We start from the raw sequence: 17,294 nt of genomic DNA on the forward strand, positions 1-17,294 counted from the left end.
TAACATGGGTACAAGTCAATTGGCGAGAAAATTCACCGTACATTATTTGTAAATATACAGGCGAACCAAAAGACATTTTAATTTTTCTATTACGGGCAAAGCCGTGCGAGTACCACTAGTTGTTAAATAAAAGATTATTTTACGTAAAATAAATTTCAAAGGGAAAACATTTTTTTTTTAAATCTAAAGAATCTTAATACATATATTTCTTCTGTGCGAACCCTTGTAACCATAAGGCTTTTAAACGGCTGGACCGATTTTGATCAAATTTTTTGTGTGTAATTAAGTTGTGCTGAGAATGGTTTAGAAGCGCGATGGATAGAATCGGAAACGTTTTTGTTAACTAATTAATTTATTTTTACATTGGATGATTATAACTCCTAGATGATTAATAGTTATTTTAACCTATTGTTGAGCGAGAATTAAAATAAATATTTAACCCGTTGCCAAAGGACAATAAGAAAGCCAGCTTTGCGTTTTGTAATGAAAATTTCCCACCGTGATATTTCAATTGAGAATAGAATAAAACGTAGAGAAAATGAAGCCTTCATTTCTTAAAAACTTAGGTTCCGTGATATATTTTAAAATAAAACACTTTAAGAAATCGGGTTTCTTTCACTAGGTTCACGCAAAACGTGTCTTCCTGTCCTCGTAGTTGAACCATGGGACGGGATCATTGCCTCAGATTTTCCTAACCAAATGTAATTTAATGTAATTTTTATTTATTTAGCAATATATTTTAAATTGCAAAGAATTGTTTTTCGTTTGAAAAGAATGTTCAGTCATTTTAGTTGAAGAATGTTATGTTTATTTTATACCGTAAGGGTTGTGGGGGGGGGGGGGTTCACTTATTCAAGGAGTATTTTTCACTTTTATCAATTTTTTAAATGATAGCTTTTCGATAGTTAAATAATTTTTCATATATTGACGTTGCAGCGGGATTTTCCGTTTGTTCTAGATGTATTGAGTAGTAAGTTTTTTACACTAAATATCTGAGAAAGATTTTTATCCTTTAAGTGTGACTGAAGGAACAAATCATGCAATATATGATGATCTTCCAAGTACGCGAGAAAAAATAGTTAATATGACAACTGCTCAATGGTCATTAGATAAATCAAGTTGAAATAAAATGTACGCATTGTGACACAAAGTATCTTTAAAAAAATTTTCTTTTTACAATTTTTTTCCATCAAAACGGTTTAAAAACTTCATAGTTTGTTGATTTTTTTTTAAACTTTTCAGTTTACAAAGTTTGAACAGAACAGCGTCAGTCGGGTCCTCTAGTATTTACATAAATTTGGTTCACCCTAAAAAGTATGAAATAAACACGTAAATATATGATTTTCTGATTACGGCATTCAAAAACTACAGTTGATCTTAATACCCTCATATTTAGGATTATTCCAAAACATGTAAGAAAATTTTAATTAAATATTTGAGAGAAAGCGGTATACAGCTTTGCACGATGGTTAAATTTTAGGTGCATTAATTTTTTGGAGGTTGAACCTCAGGGGCGGATCCAGACAGAATTTTCGGAGGGGGCCATTTGGAAAAATATGATGCTTTGGAAATTTTAGAATTTTGTAAATATCAATATAGCTCACTTTTTAACCAGAGCATTTTTTCGGAATTTTCACTAGGCGACACAAGTTGAACATAAAGGCTGCAATAAGCCCCCATAATTTTCCTCTTTTCTTAACAAACGTGTTGATATATCGGCTTCGTCGCCTCAAAGTGGTATTCCTGTAATTAGTACTAGTAGTTTCTGAGGCGACTGTATAGGACTTCTGTTTTGAGAGGAAACCGATATGAAGCAATCGTAAGTATAATATTAACTCCGAAGTAAAGGGGGTCCGGGGGTTTCTCCCCCGGAGAAATTTTTGAATTTGTAGTCTTAAAAACGCATTTTAGACAATCTCTGGTAATGTTAGGGGAGAAAGGATTCTGGGGCGCTCCCCTGCATATTTTTCGAAATTGTAGCTCTAAGAATGCAGTTTTAGACGATCTTTGATGTTAGAGGGAGGAGAGATTTGAGGGCCCATCAAAGGAAATTTTTCTGATTTGTAATCTTAGAAATGCATTTTAACTGTCTTTCGTAATATTAAGGGCTCGGTTGCGACCCCCTCCCCCCATTTTTTAAATTGAAACCTTAAATACGCAAACATTATCGCCAATAATGTTAAGAAGAGGGAGGTGCGGAGGTTCTTTTTTTGTAATTGTAGAGCTAAAAACGCAGTTTAATACGATCTTTGGTGATGATACGCGGAGGAGGGATTCGAGGGCCCACACAAAGAAATTTTTCTATGAGTAATTTATAATCTTAAAGATGCATTTTAGTTATCTTTGGTAATGGTAGGGGAGAAGAGGTTTGGAGCGCTCCCCCGGAAATTGCTTGAAATTGCAGCTCTAAAAAGGATGTTTTAGACTATTTTTGGTGATGTTAAGGGGAGGAGAGATTAAAAGGCCCATCCCAGGAATTTTTTTTAATTTATGGACTTCAAAACGAATTCTAGACTATCTTTGGTAAGGTTAGGAGTTGAAGAGATTCTGAGGTCCACTCCCAAAATTTTTTCAAAATTGAACTCTTTAAATTAGAAATGTAGGCAATCCATGATTCATGAGTAACTCTTAGAGGACCAGCAATTTTTCGAAACTGAAGCTCCAAAAACGTAATTCTTGAAAACTTTCAATGACGTAAGGGGGGAGAGGAGTTCTCCCTCGGAAACATTTTGAAACTCAGGCGCTTAAAACAAAATTTAGGCTTATCTTGAACGATGTTGGCGAAATGGAAAGGTGGGGAACCCTGAACCCTCCCCTGGAAACTTTTACAAGTTACTTTTTTAAACGCGGTTTGTAGATGATCTTTGGTAATATTAACAAGAGTAGTGGTTTGGAGGGTCCCATATTAAAAAGGGAATGAAGAATAATTACATAGCACAGCAAATAAAGCCAGGTTAAAACTTAAATCTAACTTTAACTTAATAAAATACATTTAATGATTGCGCATTAACTTTTTATTAACAAATTTTCGTTCGTCTGTTCGGATGGAATATTAAAACAAGTAGTATATCTATTGACAGGCTAGTAAAAAAAATATTTTTAAAATATTATATACATAGAAAGTGTTTCTTTAAAAATTTCTGTACGAATTTGTTTGAATCTTAAGCTAGGAGCTGCTTTTATTTCCAATGTACATAAGCGTAGGTTTTTTGCAACGTAAATTTGTAAGCAAAATTCATACTTTTACTTTGAAAATTGGAAAAATTAAGTTTTTGAAATGAGACACATTTAAAATATGAAAAAGAACAATACGATATAGTTAATATGTGTAGGTGTTAATAACTAAAATAATTTACCATTTCTTAAATTGGGGGCTGAAAAAATAGTTTTCGTTTTATCCAATAGCGAGATATTGGCTTGTCGGGGGTGTGAGTCTATATTTCTCAAAATACCATATTTTTATATCGAATTACATATGGAACTAGACAGAAATTTTCTCTAGGTTTCAAAATCGTGGTTTTTTTTTTTTTTTTTTTTTTTTCTGACATAGCAAAAAATATGTGTACCAAGACCGGAAACCATCCGGGTATTGTTGCTCGCTTTGTGGGAGACACCGCGGTCATAAGTGCTAAATGAACTCAAATATTTGGTATACACTTGATATTTTTGAAATTTTCGTGGGGTGGCCATGCCTTCCCTCTGCCATTGTTTCCATTCATGCTAGACTTCACATGAACTGCAATGAATTTTTTTTTTTTTTTTTCAATTATGAGCGGAAAGAGGCTTAAAAACTATACTTGAAATTTCCTCCTGTGTGGTTTTATAGCTACTCGGCGTTGTTTTTATATTCATGTTAGACTTTGAGAAATAATAAGGATAATTTTAATATTCAACTCTGAAAAAGGTTTTTAACTATTTTTGAAACTTTTTCAGAGTAGCGATGGCCCCCCTCTCATTGTTTCCTTATTGTTAGACTTTGTATGCATTATAAGGGAAGTTTTTTGCATTTATGCTCAAAAAAGGGTTTTTAAACTATTCTTGAAATTTTCTCGGAGGGGCTTTGAGTGCTATGATGTGAAATGGAGTAGGAAAGCTATTTGTCTAAAACCACAGTAGCAACCTATAGCAACAGAGACATTAACAATGTATTTTGTGGCTGTCGAATTCACATAACGTTTATTCGCAAGATGATACTTCACAGCACGTAGCTAGTTAATGCATAATATTCTGGAGTTTTTACATATTTTATTTATATATAGATTAATATTAAGAATGTTTTTACAAATGGAAATTGTGCTAATGAGATCTTTCCACTTTTTTTTAGATAAAATAATTGTTTTGGCTTCAATTCATGAAAAATAAATAAATCAATAAATAAATTGAATAAAAGCACTTCGAAATTTCGAGATGTATTTTTTAATTTTTGTAAGAAATGAAGTAACCATTAATCAACTAAATGAACACTGATTCAAATGATGTTAAAATACAAATATTTGGTTGGTGTTTCTTTTTTTCTTTTTTTCAAGATACGAGAAAATATTTCACCTTTTCTGTCATACAAAATCAAACTAGGAAAACCCTTAAAAACGCGAATAAAATTTTGAGAACAGCTAGAGCGCATTGCACAATAGATGGCGCCACAAAAACGTTGTATGACGTCATACATCATTTTCGCCGGTTGACAAGCCGCTTTCGAAAAGAAGAAACCGCTTGTGTTCTGCGTGCGCATTCGCTACTGGTGGGAGCGAAATCGGGAAGCGTCCGTTGTGTTCTGTTCTGTGATCTGCAAAAAGCCGGCATAAGAGAAAAAAATATACTCTCGGTATTCTTTCTCCTCAGCAGCAAGTAAGTTTCTTTTCTCCCTCAATTCTTTCTGAGATCGTTCAGAACTTTCTCGTATGAATCTGTCAATTTGTTTCCTAGATAATCAGTTTTTAAAGCTTGAAGAATATCATCAATATTTACCCGGGATATCGATTACTGCATCCAGAACTATTTGCATTATTCCTATACAATTTATAAATTCTCCTTTGAGTGGTTTAAACCTGTATTTTCTCTGCTGAGAGGGGAAGTACTGTTTTTTTTTCCAAATCGAAACTTTTGATCATTTTTGCCTGTTCTTTTTCATAATATTCTGTTTTTCTGTCTTAATAATTCTCATTATTTGAAATTAGTTTTCAAAAAAAATCAGAATGTATACTGTTCTACTTGATTGAATACAATGTCATTATTTGTTAATTAATTCACCAATACTTTACTAGTAAAAGTTAAACTAATTTCTTTTACTGTTTAAATTATAATCATAACATACATTCATGTTTTTTTTTGTGATTATACATTTACATTTACAATTTTAATTTAAAAAGGAAGAGACTTCAACTTTATTTACTGTTTGACTATCAACTGATGTTTTACAAAAAAATTACTCGGAGAAAAAAAGGCGTCTGAAAGTGACGCTGATTTCCTATATCGCTGATCAAAAATGATAACTGCAAGTGTAATTTGCATTATGCTTGGCTGTAATATTGTTGAATTTGGCTTTATTTGACTGCACGTAATTTTAGTTTTAATGCTCAGAAGCTGAAATGTACAATAGGAGAATTAGAACACATTTCTGAACAGTTTTTATTAAGAAATATGAATAATGCTCCTGTTTCACATTTTAGCTTCTGAATATTAAATTTGAATCATATGCAGTCATAAGTTAAATCTGCAAGTTAGCAAAATATTACGTAGCATTATATGGAAGAAAAATACATATTTAAAATGTCCTTGTCATCCTTATGAAAAAATGAAAGTCGGTGATTAAGTATTTTTTCTTTTGCAAGAACTTGCGCATAGATAAAATAGAAATCTCTGTATGATACCAAAAAATAAATAAGTAAAAGATGTTCAGTTCTTAGCATGAGCAATAAAACAACGTAAAAAAGTCAAATTCTAATGGAATTTTTAAGAGATATGTTGTTGTTAAAGTGCAGGAAAAAGAAAAAAAAAAAAAAAAACCGATGATTTAAATACGATCCTTTATCATTTTTTGTCTTGTTGATAAAAAGGCCGTTTTAAATTCATACGCCTCTATTCTAAGGGATGTGGAAAATTAAAGAAGCTCAACGTTTTACCAAATTAACATTATCAGAGGCCGTGCACAAATGGGTAAATCTAAATGTTATTATCATCACTGCTAAATGCAGGGGTGCCCTTTCCCCAAGAGCAATGGTGCGCCCCTCAAATGTTATGGAGCACCCTGCAAACGAGGGTTCCCGAAACGGAGAAAAAGACCATCTGAAGCAGGAAGCGCCATCCTCCATCCCGTGGGCACCCTTAATTAATGGTCAATTTTTAAACATGAACCGTAAACAGCATAGTTTTCAGGGTTGTATACAAGGGTGAAGGGGGGGCTTAGGGTTCGACCAGCCCTCCCCCCCTTTCCGAAAAGTTCGATTTGACATTTAAACAGGGTTCGTGATTTTATTTATTTATTTTTTTAAATAAAAAAGTCGGGATTTTTTAAAATTTAAATCGGATCTTTTGATTTAAATCAGTTTTTTAATTTTTTTTAAATCTTCAAAAATTTGTGGGTATTAATTACTTTACCATTTATTAACATAATATATTTCATACTGTACATGAAACAGCCACTTTTTTTTTAGCTATTTTCATTTCATGGCAGTAGCTATTTTTAATAATAGTTTAAGTAGATCTGTTTACCCAAATGCATGATTCAAATTAAAATTAAAGGTTACTCCCCCCCCCCCCAACTACAACCACCAATCCATTAACTATAATTCTAGCAAACAGTAATACCACTATTTTCTAGAATTATAATTTGCATACTTTTTAGAAGAAAAGATTCTTAAAATTTGGCAGTTTTCTATGTTCATCAGCTTAGAATCAACAAAAGTTCTGAAATTGATTCAAGTGTTCAATTCGGATGAAGAAGGGGAAAAAAACCTTGATAATAAAGCAATCTGAACTAATGAATCCATTCAACTGACTTTTAAAAATAGAAAAAGTATACTTTAAATATTCAACATTTTTTAAAGATTTTATTAGTATGTTATAATGTTTAGATACGATGTGATTTTGTTTTAAGCTTTGCTAAAAGATACGGTTTCCTTCATCCTTTATATTTTTAGTGTAAAATAATATGTTGAATAATTACTTTTCTTCACTACCTATAACATATATGTCATGGTGTATGAAAAAAACTGCAAATTTTTATTTTGTTCTGAACAATTAATTTTGGAGTAAAAGCAATATTGAAAGAGTTAGAACCTGTTTGTTACACACACACAGAAAGAGGGATCTACTTTTGCCAGTTGGAGTTAAGATTGTATAAGGCAGCACTTAAATTTAGAGCCACACATCACACATTCTAAAAATGCGAAATTAATTTATAAAAATAAATAAAACTGATTTTAATCAAAAATTATGTTAATACAATCACTTGATTAAAATCAATTTAAATCAATGATTAAAAAAAATCACTTGATTTAAATCATGATTTTAATCACGATTAAAATCAAGTTGATTTAAATCAGTGAACCCTACATTTAAATGATCGTTTATATTTAAAAATTTCCAAAAAATATTGTTCCAAAACCCAAATGTCTTTCATTTGTATATTAATTGCATAAAACGCTTTCATAATAGATAACCCCACGACTTGAACATTAGCACAAATAGCGCAAAGCTCCGCATGAAAGTTTTTAAACCCTCCCTGAGATTAGTTTCCGGTTACGTTCCTGATAGTTGTAATTTAAAAATTAATCAATATCAATGCGCCGTTCGATGCATTCCAAATTCAGACTAAAGGCATGGCCTAATGTGACTTTTAGAAGGAATGTATGCCAAGCATTACAAATAGAAAATACTTTTTAATTTGAAAGTTACAAATATTTCGCGCGAGATTTCATTGCTTTTTTCTACCAGTAAAACTGATCCAACTCAGTTCCATGTATGTCACGTGGATGGAATAATGTGTAATTACCCGCGACAGCTGGCAAACTGATGTGAAGTATGATTTTATTAGTCTGCTGTAACCACCAATATTTTACTCCTCGAATTAAAAAGAAAGCACTTTTTAATTACCTAAGATGTGTTGAAATAATGAAGCAATAAAAGACTAATTACCCTTTTATCAATAATATAGATTAAAAAAAACTTGAATTCGTTTTTTTTTTTTTTTTTTTTGGTTGATACATTTCCTTCTTAATGATGCCGTAAGCGTTATACCGTATCATTATCGCGTAATGGTTTTAATGTCTTAAGAGGCTAATGAAAGGTAAAGCTCATTGCTCCGGTCTCCATATAAGCCTAAGAAAGAAATTAACCGATATTCATTTTGCAATCATCATAACATCGCGTGAATTTTTCATAGTTCGAGAAATATGTTTATTACTAGTTGTACCCGCACGGCTTTACCCGTAGTTGAAAATTAAAAGGTTAGTCGGTTCGCCTGTATATTTACAAATAATGGATGACGAATTTCCCTATGGCTATGTTCATTCGCTCTCCCATTCCAGGTCATGATAATTTCGTAATTTACTCGTCCATCTTATGATAATTTTGCGCCGAAAATCTTCTTAAAATTGAAATAGAAAAAGAACAAAATCGAATTTTCGAAAAATAGCTTTGAGGTGCACACCCTCGTGCTACAAACTAACTTTGTGCCAAATTTCATGAAAATCGGCCGAACGGTCTAGGCGCTATATGCGCGTCACAGAGATCCAGACAGAGAGACTTTGAGCTTTATTATATTAGTAAAGATGTAATTTTTATGCCATGAGTGTTCCAAATGTTCGTATTTTAAAATTGTATTTGAGCCATTGCATTTTCATAATTTTTAAACTCTACTAACAAATAATTCTATGTTATTTAGACAAAAACATAAATAATTCAACTGATTTTAGAGAATGATATAATGTACTGTTTTGAAGCATCTAATTGTATTAGATTGGATTTTAAAAACAGTTGAAAAAATTAAATTTAGTAAATTTTGGAGCTTTTTTTAGTGTTCATAGCAAATATTTTTTTCACTTTTTTAATTCAATTATTGTTTTGATGACTAATTCAAAAGAGTACAAGAGTTTTTTTTAGCATTTTAAAAAGTTTTATCAATTATGGTTATCGCTCAAATCTATTCAAAAAAGAAAAAAAAACCTAATTAATTCATTTTATTCTACTTTTCCACGTTGCAAACATATCGCACAAGATGATTTGAGTTTTCAGTAATGTCAATATATTTTGCCTGTCAGTAAGTGTAAATCCATTCGATCTTGTTTCCAAAGTTGATCTTCTATTGTTCATACGAATGGATCATTTCAAAGAATTAAATGTTTGAATTGTTTTCCCCCAATTTGAAGAATTGTTATATATATATATATATATATATATATATATATATATATATATATATATATATATATATATTTAATTTTTAAGGACTCTGGGGCCCAAATCGCATTTGCACGATCTAAATCGGCAGCCCTCTGCCGATACGTGCTTTACATTAGGATAGTTTCTTTTTTTCGGACATATTTTTGAAGTTAAAGTAATCTGAAAAAATTATTATGCAACTCGTTGGCTGGTCAATCCACCCCCCCCCTCCATCCCCTCTTTGAAACAGAAACAAAAACCATCTGCTTTTTTCCGCAACATGTTTGTATCTTTTTCCCCTTTTAGAGTTTATTAATTCCACATCGTAAGTTTCTATTAACATTCTATCATATACAAATTTCTCAGATGTTCCTTTAACAGTCTCAAAGATTTTATAGACAATATCTTATTGAATACAATGCGCAGTGACTTCAAGTAGGATAAATATTTTGTTGTTTTTCTGTTGTAAGATTTCAGCTGGATGGAACAGCCCTGTACAACTGAAAAATCCAATGCTCCTCTGTAGTTTTGGCGAAAACTTTTAAAATCCTACTCTTAGCCCAGACAGGAAAAACTTTCAGTTGAAACATTAGTGTTGAAGAAAAAAAAAAGCGAAAAGAAATATTTGTCGGCGTTTTTTAGCTTATTAGAAGCAAAGCCAGTTTCATCATCTTCATGACCTCTCGGAGTGTCCAGCATCCGACAGTCGGAAGTAATGACATCTTCAAATTCAATTTCTCATGTCGATGACTCATTGCAATATGGGAAGTGCCCCTCGTGCAGAGAACCTGATGCATTCGCTAGGGGGAAAGGGGGCTAAGCACCGTGACCTTCTTTGAGCGGGAAAATTGCAAGGGGATGAAATGATAAATCCCCCCGCACTGCGCTTTCACTTCACATTGCGGCAACTTTTTTTCCGAGTAAAAGTACATCCCCGGGCTTTATTTTTTTTTCGATCCACGCCCTTTTTCATTTATTATTATTCTTTTTTTTTAAAGTTTGTTTCTTTTCTTTTTTATTGCTTGGAAGGATAAGAGGATTCACCACACTACACGCGACCGAGTTCATTTGTTCGTTTTGTTCGGGCCCATTCCCCCATGGAGAAGAGATTTTTGGGCGAGAGTTTACAAGGGGTCAGCAGCGATATGTATCAAATATCACGCCCCCCCCCCCAAAAAAAAGAAAAAGTAAGAAGAAAAATCTGCATGTTTTTGCGCGAGTGGATTTGTTTGTAGTCTTTTGCTAAAAAGAGGTTTTGGACTTCGGCCCGAAGTGAAAATGAAACAACATAAATGGGCACAAATTTGCAAGAAATTGCTTGCACGTGCTTAGGGGTTACGAGGAACCCCTTTTTCAATGCAAAGGAAGTGAGCTTTTGGATGCACCTTTTAGTCGTCTGTTTATTGCCATTCATCTTAAGACATCATTGATTTCGAAATATGTCAAGTAATTGCTTTCGATTAAAACAATATCTTATCCATTTTAAACGTTTTAGGATTCAGGGATTTTAATGCTCAGATTTTTAGCAAACCTTGATTGATGTTTTTATAAAATTTTTGTGCACTGGTGTGGTTTTTAAAGATACATATTTTCTATGCCTATTAAATCAAAAAACAATTGTATTAGAATGCTTAAAAATCCCATTGGCTATGAATTTGAAAAAAAAGTTATACAAGATGGAAAACCAAAGCTACATTTGAAAAATTAAACAACGCTATTCACGACTGAAACTGAAGAAGCTTATCTATTCTACTCAGGGTTTGAAAACATGATATTTTAAGATATCTTTGCTTTCTAATTCTTTGATTATTCTGAGAAACAGATACTGATGCCTTACGCTTTTAACATGGAGTCTTAAAATGTTGTAATTTCAAAATATTTACTTCAACATATTAAACATGTATGAGATATGACGAAGCTTTCTTTAGAGAAATAAAACAATGTGTAGGAAAAAGAAAGCGTTGAAACAAATGCAAAATAAAATGCAAAACAACTTCATGCAAAGGAAAAATGAAGCTTATATCTCTAAAGTCAGCAGAAGTTACAAAAAATTATTAATGGTAAATAATATAAACTACAAAAAAAAGAAAAGAAAAAAAAACTGTTTATTTTATTGCAAAGTTTTACACTTTTATATTTTGTTGAAATAAATATCAACCATCATAAAATGTCTATCATGAAAGCAAATTTTTTTTTTCCGTGATGGAACTATCAAGATATTAATGTCTCCTATTATACAACTGCTTTTATGCAAATGCATGCCTAAAGTTTTGTGAAAGGTTATTAGGTTTGAATTTTTTTGCTTTCGAGAGTATTGTGAAGCATTCCATTTTAGGAACGGACCTCCCACCCCCCTCCCCCAAATAAAAGGAAAAGAGCAAACCGGCGCAAATACCATTAAAATATTTTTCCCCTTCCAAATTTGATGAAGTATAAGGTTAAACCACCAATAAACACTGCACTAGTAGTTGACACTAATGAAGAAACCATAAATTAAGAAGAGATAAAATTTTAAAAAAAAATCTAATTTATAAAAAAATGGTATTTAAATTTGCCTTTCAGCTTATAGCTGATCTTTTGGTGCCTATGTTTTTCTTGTTTATTTTTTATTTATAAGTGTCAAGTTGACACTTAGAAAGAAAAAATAAGTTGGTAAGGCAACTGTTCATGGTTTTACCATAGTTACCACAACAGCTATGGTTTAAAATTCAATCTATTTCTTTATTGCTAGGAGCTTGAACTTGTGGTAGATAAATTAAATACGTTTGAATACTAAATCACTTTCATTATCTCGTGCATAAACCGATTCTTATCATCAAATGAACTTCATTTCTGAAATGGTCTCTGTCATGATGTAATCTTTCAACTCTATTCACTCTTGGGCGGGACAAAAAAAAAAAAAAAAAAAAAAATTCTGAGCTTGGCAATGCATTTTTAATGAACCTGCAACCCCTCAACTCTGCGTGTTAAAAGTACAAATGCTATGTTTAGAATGAGGTTCCATACTTCCTGTACTCGGCAACACTTTCTAAAACGTGAATTTATTTGCATAATTGTCCAGAGTACACTCTCTTTAAAACTTTTGTTTTGTTATATTTTTTGGTGGAAGGTGTTTGTGAGAACACGTGGAGTATTTCTCTTGAAGAGACAGCCTAATGATCTCTTATATCTCAGACTGCACCTTGAAGCGGGGGAAGAAGAAGAAGAAGAAGAAGAAAAAAAAAAAAATGCACACACACGCGCAGAGCCTGACATCATAAATAACGAGAAACAAATATTGTATTATAGGAAAAGACGAAAGAAATCTACAAACAAGTTTAGCTTGAAGCAATATTTGAAATTGTTAGCAATAAAGAGTCGGCGGATAATGTGACGTATTATTTATCAAAAACGTTCTTGGAGCGCTGTTGCACGACTTTTGTGTTTTCATCTGCACAAGGGATATGAAAACGTGCTAGCATGTTCGAATTGGTCATACAACGTTTTACATGTACTGGTTTTAAGTTTGCGAAAGGTGGCTGTGAATGCTAAGTTTCTAGCTGCTCGCCGAATCTTTTTTTTTTTTGAATCATCGGCGTGTTTCAATTAGAAATGTTGTACCTGAAAGTTGTTTATTAATTTTAAACAACGTATTATGCTTAGAAAGAGGGAAAAAAATTGTAGAACTAAGTTTAATTAATTAATTTGATTATTGAAAATTACAAACTATTGATTCAGTAAATGTAAGAGCATCAGTTTAAAAGGTGTCAAACTTATGATCATTGTGGAGACAAAACTGTCTAGTGGGGAATTAATAGGAATATGCTATTTCTAAATGAGGAAGAAATTTTAGAAGTGCTTTTTGACTATTAGTTAATGCATAAGTTTTAGAATTCTGAAAATGTAGCATAGATCTTGTTGGCTGCTTAGTAAATGTGAAGAAAATGCTGTCTGTGCATAATAAATGTGCAGATGTCCCCCCCCCCAAAAAAAGGATGCATACCATGTTGTATGGAGGATAAACCAATAAATCACAACTTTTTTTCTATTAGTATCATTACACAGTAAATAACTTTACACTCCGTTAATTGAACCTAGTCTTGATACATGAGAAAGTTTTCTAAATCAGTTGAGATAAAAATTTGCAGACTTTGATTTTTATATATATATATAGCAAATGTAAATACGAACATGATTTTGAAAGACATTAAATGTGTCATAATAGGAAAAAAAATTCATGGTAATATCGATTTTCTAAATTTAGGGGGAAATTTTTTAATGCTTTTGCACGTTTGGCAGACACAAAGGTTTTATAATTCCGAAGATATTTAAATTACGTTGACTCTGTAAAAAGAAATTTACATTTTTTTAATGATAACTATGCAAAATAATCAAGCAATTTATGTGTTATAAAATCAATTAATTCATAAAGTGTTTTAAAAAGAAAAACAAAATTTTTTTGTGACTTAAGAAATATGAGTGCCAAATATTCCACTTAATGATTTCATCAAATGCTGAACACATGACAGAAAACATGGTTTGATCATTTCTTAGTTCAGTTCAATAACTAACTATCAATTCCAAACTCCTGTCTTTCTTTTCTAATACCACTCAGTGTTTATTTTAATTCCAACCCTTCCAATAAAAATCATTTTAAGTTATCCCCCTAATTCTTCGATTTTAATTAAATGCTTCTGTTTATTGCAGATAGAATAAAATTATATGTAAAGAAAACCAGATGAAGATAAACTTAATAGCCCACCCTGGGTAGACCTGCATTTGAGAAACGACCATCAAGGGATGCAATATCTTCCCAAAACTGCCATAATCTGCAGCCAACAGTAGAATCTCACCATTCCCCTTCCCCATAAGAGAACACGAAACATTAAAGTAATGCATTTCCCGCCACAGACTGCAGTTCGTTTGCCAATCGTGCTTTGGAATAACACGGGGTTCTCATTGGTCTGTTATGAGTTTCGATATGGCTTGGCTTCCGAAATTGAGCTCGATTCGTAAAAGAATGAACTGCTGTAATAGGGGGAAAAGTTACAGTTTTATTTGGCGAGGAAACGGTTGAGTGAATTTTGATCTTTTTTTTCCCCCCTGAGAAGTGATTTGATTACGTTTGATGAATATCTTCAATTGAAGCTGCAAACATTGTCTTTTAAAAGTAGCTGATATTTGTTTTAAGTTTAATGGAGGCTTTTTACGGAGAATAAAGAGCAAGTTAAAATACTGGCAGAAAATGGGCAGTGATGCTTTTATTATGTCGAAAATTACCTACTCCGAGACAAAGCATTTTGTTTCTTTCGAAACAAAGAATCTTTTTACACGTTGTTAAATTAAAAAAAACACACACACACACACACACACACACACAGTATGCTTCATTAAAAGTACAGCTAATGCACAAAAACAGTTGCTCAACGGTAGCAGTTATTTCAATAGATTTTATGCTATAAAAGATAAAATATACAACTGAATGCTTTTTTGTCATGACAGTATCATTTTTTTAACTTGACCTCTTAAAAGTTAAAATATTTTTCTCTAAAATATCGTTTTTTATTCTATTTAGAAAGCTGAACGTTTCCTAACTTTCTTGGCATAAAAGCATTTTTATTTTCTTAACATCTTATCTTAATTTGTTTTGAGAAGGAAAAGTTTCTCTAAATGTATACTTCTTATAACTGTTTTTTATGTCTTAAATTAAAAATATATCACCTTGCTAGATTTTGAAACGGATCCTTCCTAAATATTTTAATCTAATGTATCTTGATTGATTAACTACCAATATAATAGTACAGTGCCCGCAAACAAAATCTGGTTGGCAATTGAAATCTTTACATGCAAACTTCTTGTTATGATTTTACTTGGCATGCTCCCTAGTGACTTGGCCGAATACCGAATATTCGGCCTAGGTTAGTGGCTCATTCATCCCCATGGCCCATTCATTACCGCTCTCCCCTCTATCTTTATTAGCGCATCCTAATTACCATTTCTTTTTTATGGATATGTCTCGTATTACCTAATCTACAAAATCACCAATCATAATATTACGAATTTCTTCTCCATTTAAATTTGTAGAAACAAGAAACCCAACGGATAGGGTCCTATCCGTTGATTCGTGATTGCAGAAAACATAATTTGAATTCAAGTCATAAAAATTCGAGTGAATGCCAAAGGCTGGATGCTGGATGTTTTCAGATTTTTTTTAAACATAATTTTTCACCCAACATCGAATTTTAAATGTGTACACGTTTCTCTTCTTAATTTCTCATTTCATACCATTTGAAAAATTGTCCTTTTCTTAATGCATTTCGACACGTTTTTCAAAGATACGTATTTATTCTTATCTAATACATCTGTTGGAAAATTTAAAAGCCGTGAAAATAATATTTTTTTTTCTTCACAACACTGGTTGTCAGATTTCCCTTTGAGTGCTGTAAAAGCACACTTATTTTCACGAACTTGAATTTTCGTGAAAATGATGGTATCGATGATTTTGCGAGATGAAAATTTCGCGAATTTTATCTGAACAGAACCAAAAGTTAAAGAAAAAAACATTTCGCGAGGCTTAAATTCTCGCGATAACAATAGGCTCGCGAAAATAAGTTTTACAGTATATATTATAGTTATTAATATTTACTGAATTATTTTTTTTATTAGTTTAAATATCATTAATATCAGAGGTTAAACTAATATGAGGGAAACTCAACTTGTTGGAAGATGACTTTTTCTCTCATTACAGTCGAACCTCCATATATCGAACTTCCACAAATCGAAATTTTCTAGAAATCGAAATCCCAGCAAATTTCTATGTTCATCATATAGAAAAATAGTTTCTATATATCGAAAAAATCCCTATATATCGATTTTTTTTTTTTTCGAGACATTCGTAGATTTTTTTTCCTCTTTAGACTGTTTGTCTCACGAAAAATGAAGGTTAGAGAAGAAAATTATATTCACTAAAGGTTGCTATGGAACACATAAGGAATCTGGGGTTGAAGAGTGTGTAGTTAAGTCATTGTTCCGTTCTGAAGTTCTTAAATTCCCTCAAGTTTATTTAAAATCTTAGTTGTAGTCAGCAACACTGTAAAATCAGCTACAAGTTATCTCTTTTGTCTGTTGATTATCATTCCTAGTCTTCTTAGCTTCAGTAAAAATCATTCGAGTTAAGAAGATTGATTTTTTACTTTTCTCTCAATCACATTCTTAAAACGAAAATCCCCTAACTTTTCGATCAAGTTGAATTGCCGAAGAATATGAAGATGTATGGTGACGTAAAAATGTAATTTCTGTTAATTTTTAAATCATTAACTTTCATTTAATCCGATGCTCGTATAAATTATAAATTGGGTTCCATACACAAAAATTAGCTTTTAGTTTAATGTTTTAAAATACTTTTATGATAAAATAAGATCGTTTCCATACATCGAAATTTCTATATATCGAATTTTTTTCCGGCAATTTGCTACTTCGATATATGGAGGTCCGACTGTATATCTTATTTTAGCACAATACGCTATGCAGTAATATATCGTTTAATAATACGGAGATAATATGAACCATACTGCCGTGTGCAGGTAAACGGCAGTATCTGCAGAAATGAGTTTTTTGAGGTACTTGAAGAAATGTGTGTTGGATTCAATATTAACCGTTGGTGAATCTTTGAATTAGACGTTTTAGTCGCGCCTTTTTTTCAGCGGAAACCAAATAAGCAAGCTTGTACAACTAAGTTAGCGTGCAATAGATGACGAAAATGCAAAAAAAAAAAAAAAAAAAAAAAAAAAAAAGAAAGAAAGAAAATTGAAAAATATGCAGTTACTGCCCTTTACCTGCACACGGCAGCATAAAAGAGCAATTAGCAATTTTTATTCAACTCAATAAACGACGAGGGGACATTTTAGAAAAGCTTGTTACATTTTCCCTCCTCGTTC

At 31.9% G+C, this 17,294-nt stretch overlaps 1 protein-coding gene across 1 annotated transcript in view; it reads left to right on the plus strand.

Moving 5' to 3' along the window:
- The first annotated feature begins 4,720 nt into the window (after window positions 1–4,720).
- Window positions 4,721–17,294, plus strand: part of LOC129221557 (neurotactin-like) — a 101,917-nt gene continuing 89,343 nt past the window's right edge. The window contains exon 1 of the mRNA XM_054856051.1: window positions 4,721–4,845. The gene's annotated coding sequence lies outside the window, so the exon portion shown is untranslated. The remainder of the gene's footprint in view (window positions 4,846–17,294) is intronic.

The sequence above is a fragment of the Uloborus diversus genome, chromosome 4 (assembly GCF_026930045.1).
Source record: "Uloborus diversus isolate 005 chromosome 4, Udiv.v.3.1, whole genome shotgun sequence".
In the NCBI taxonomy this organism is placed as follows: Eukaryota; Metazoa; Arthropoda; class Arachnida; order Araneae; family Uloboridae; genus Uloborus; species Uloborus diversus.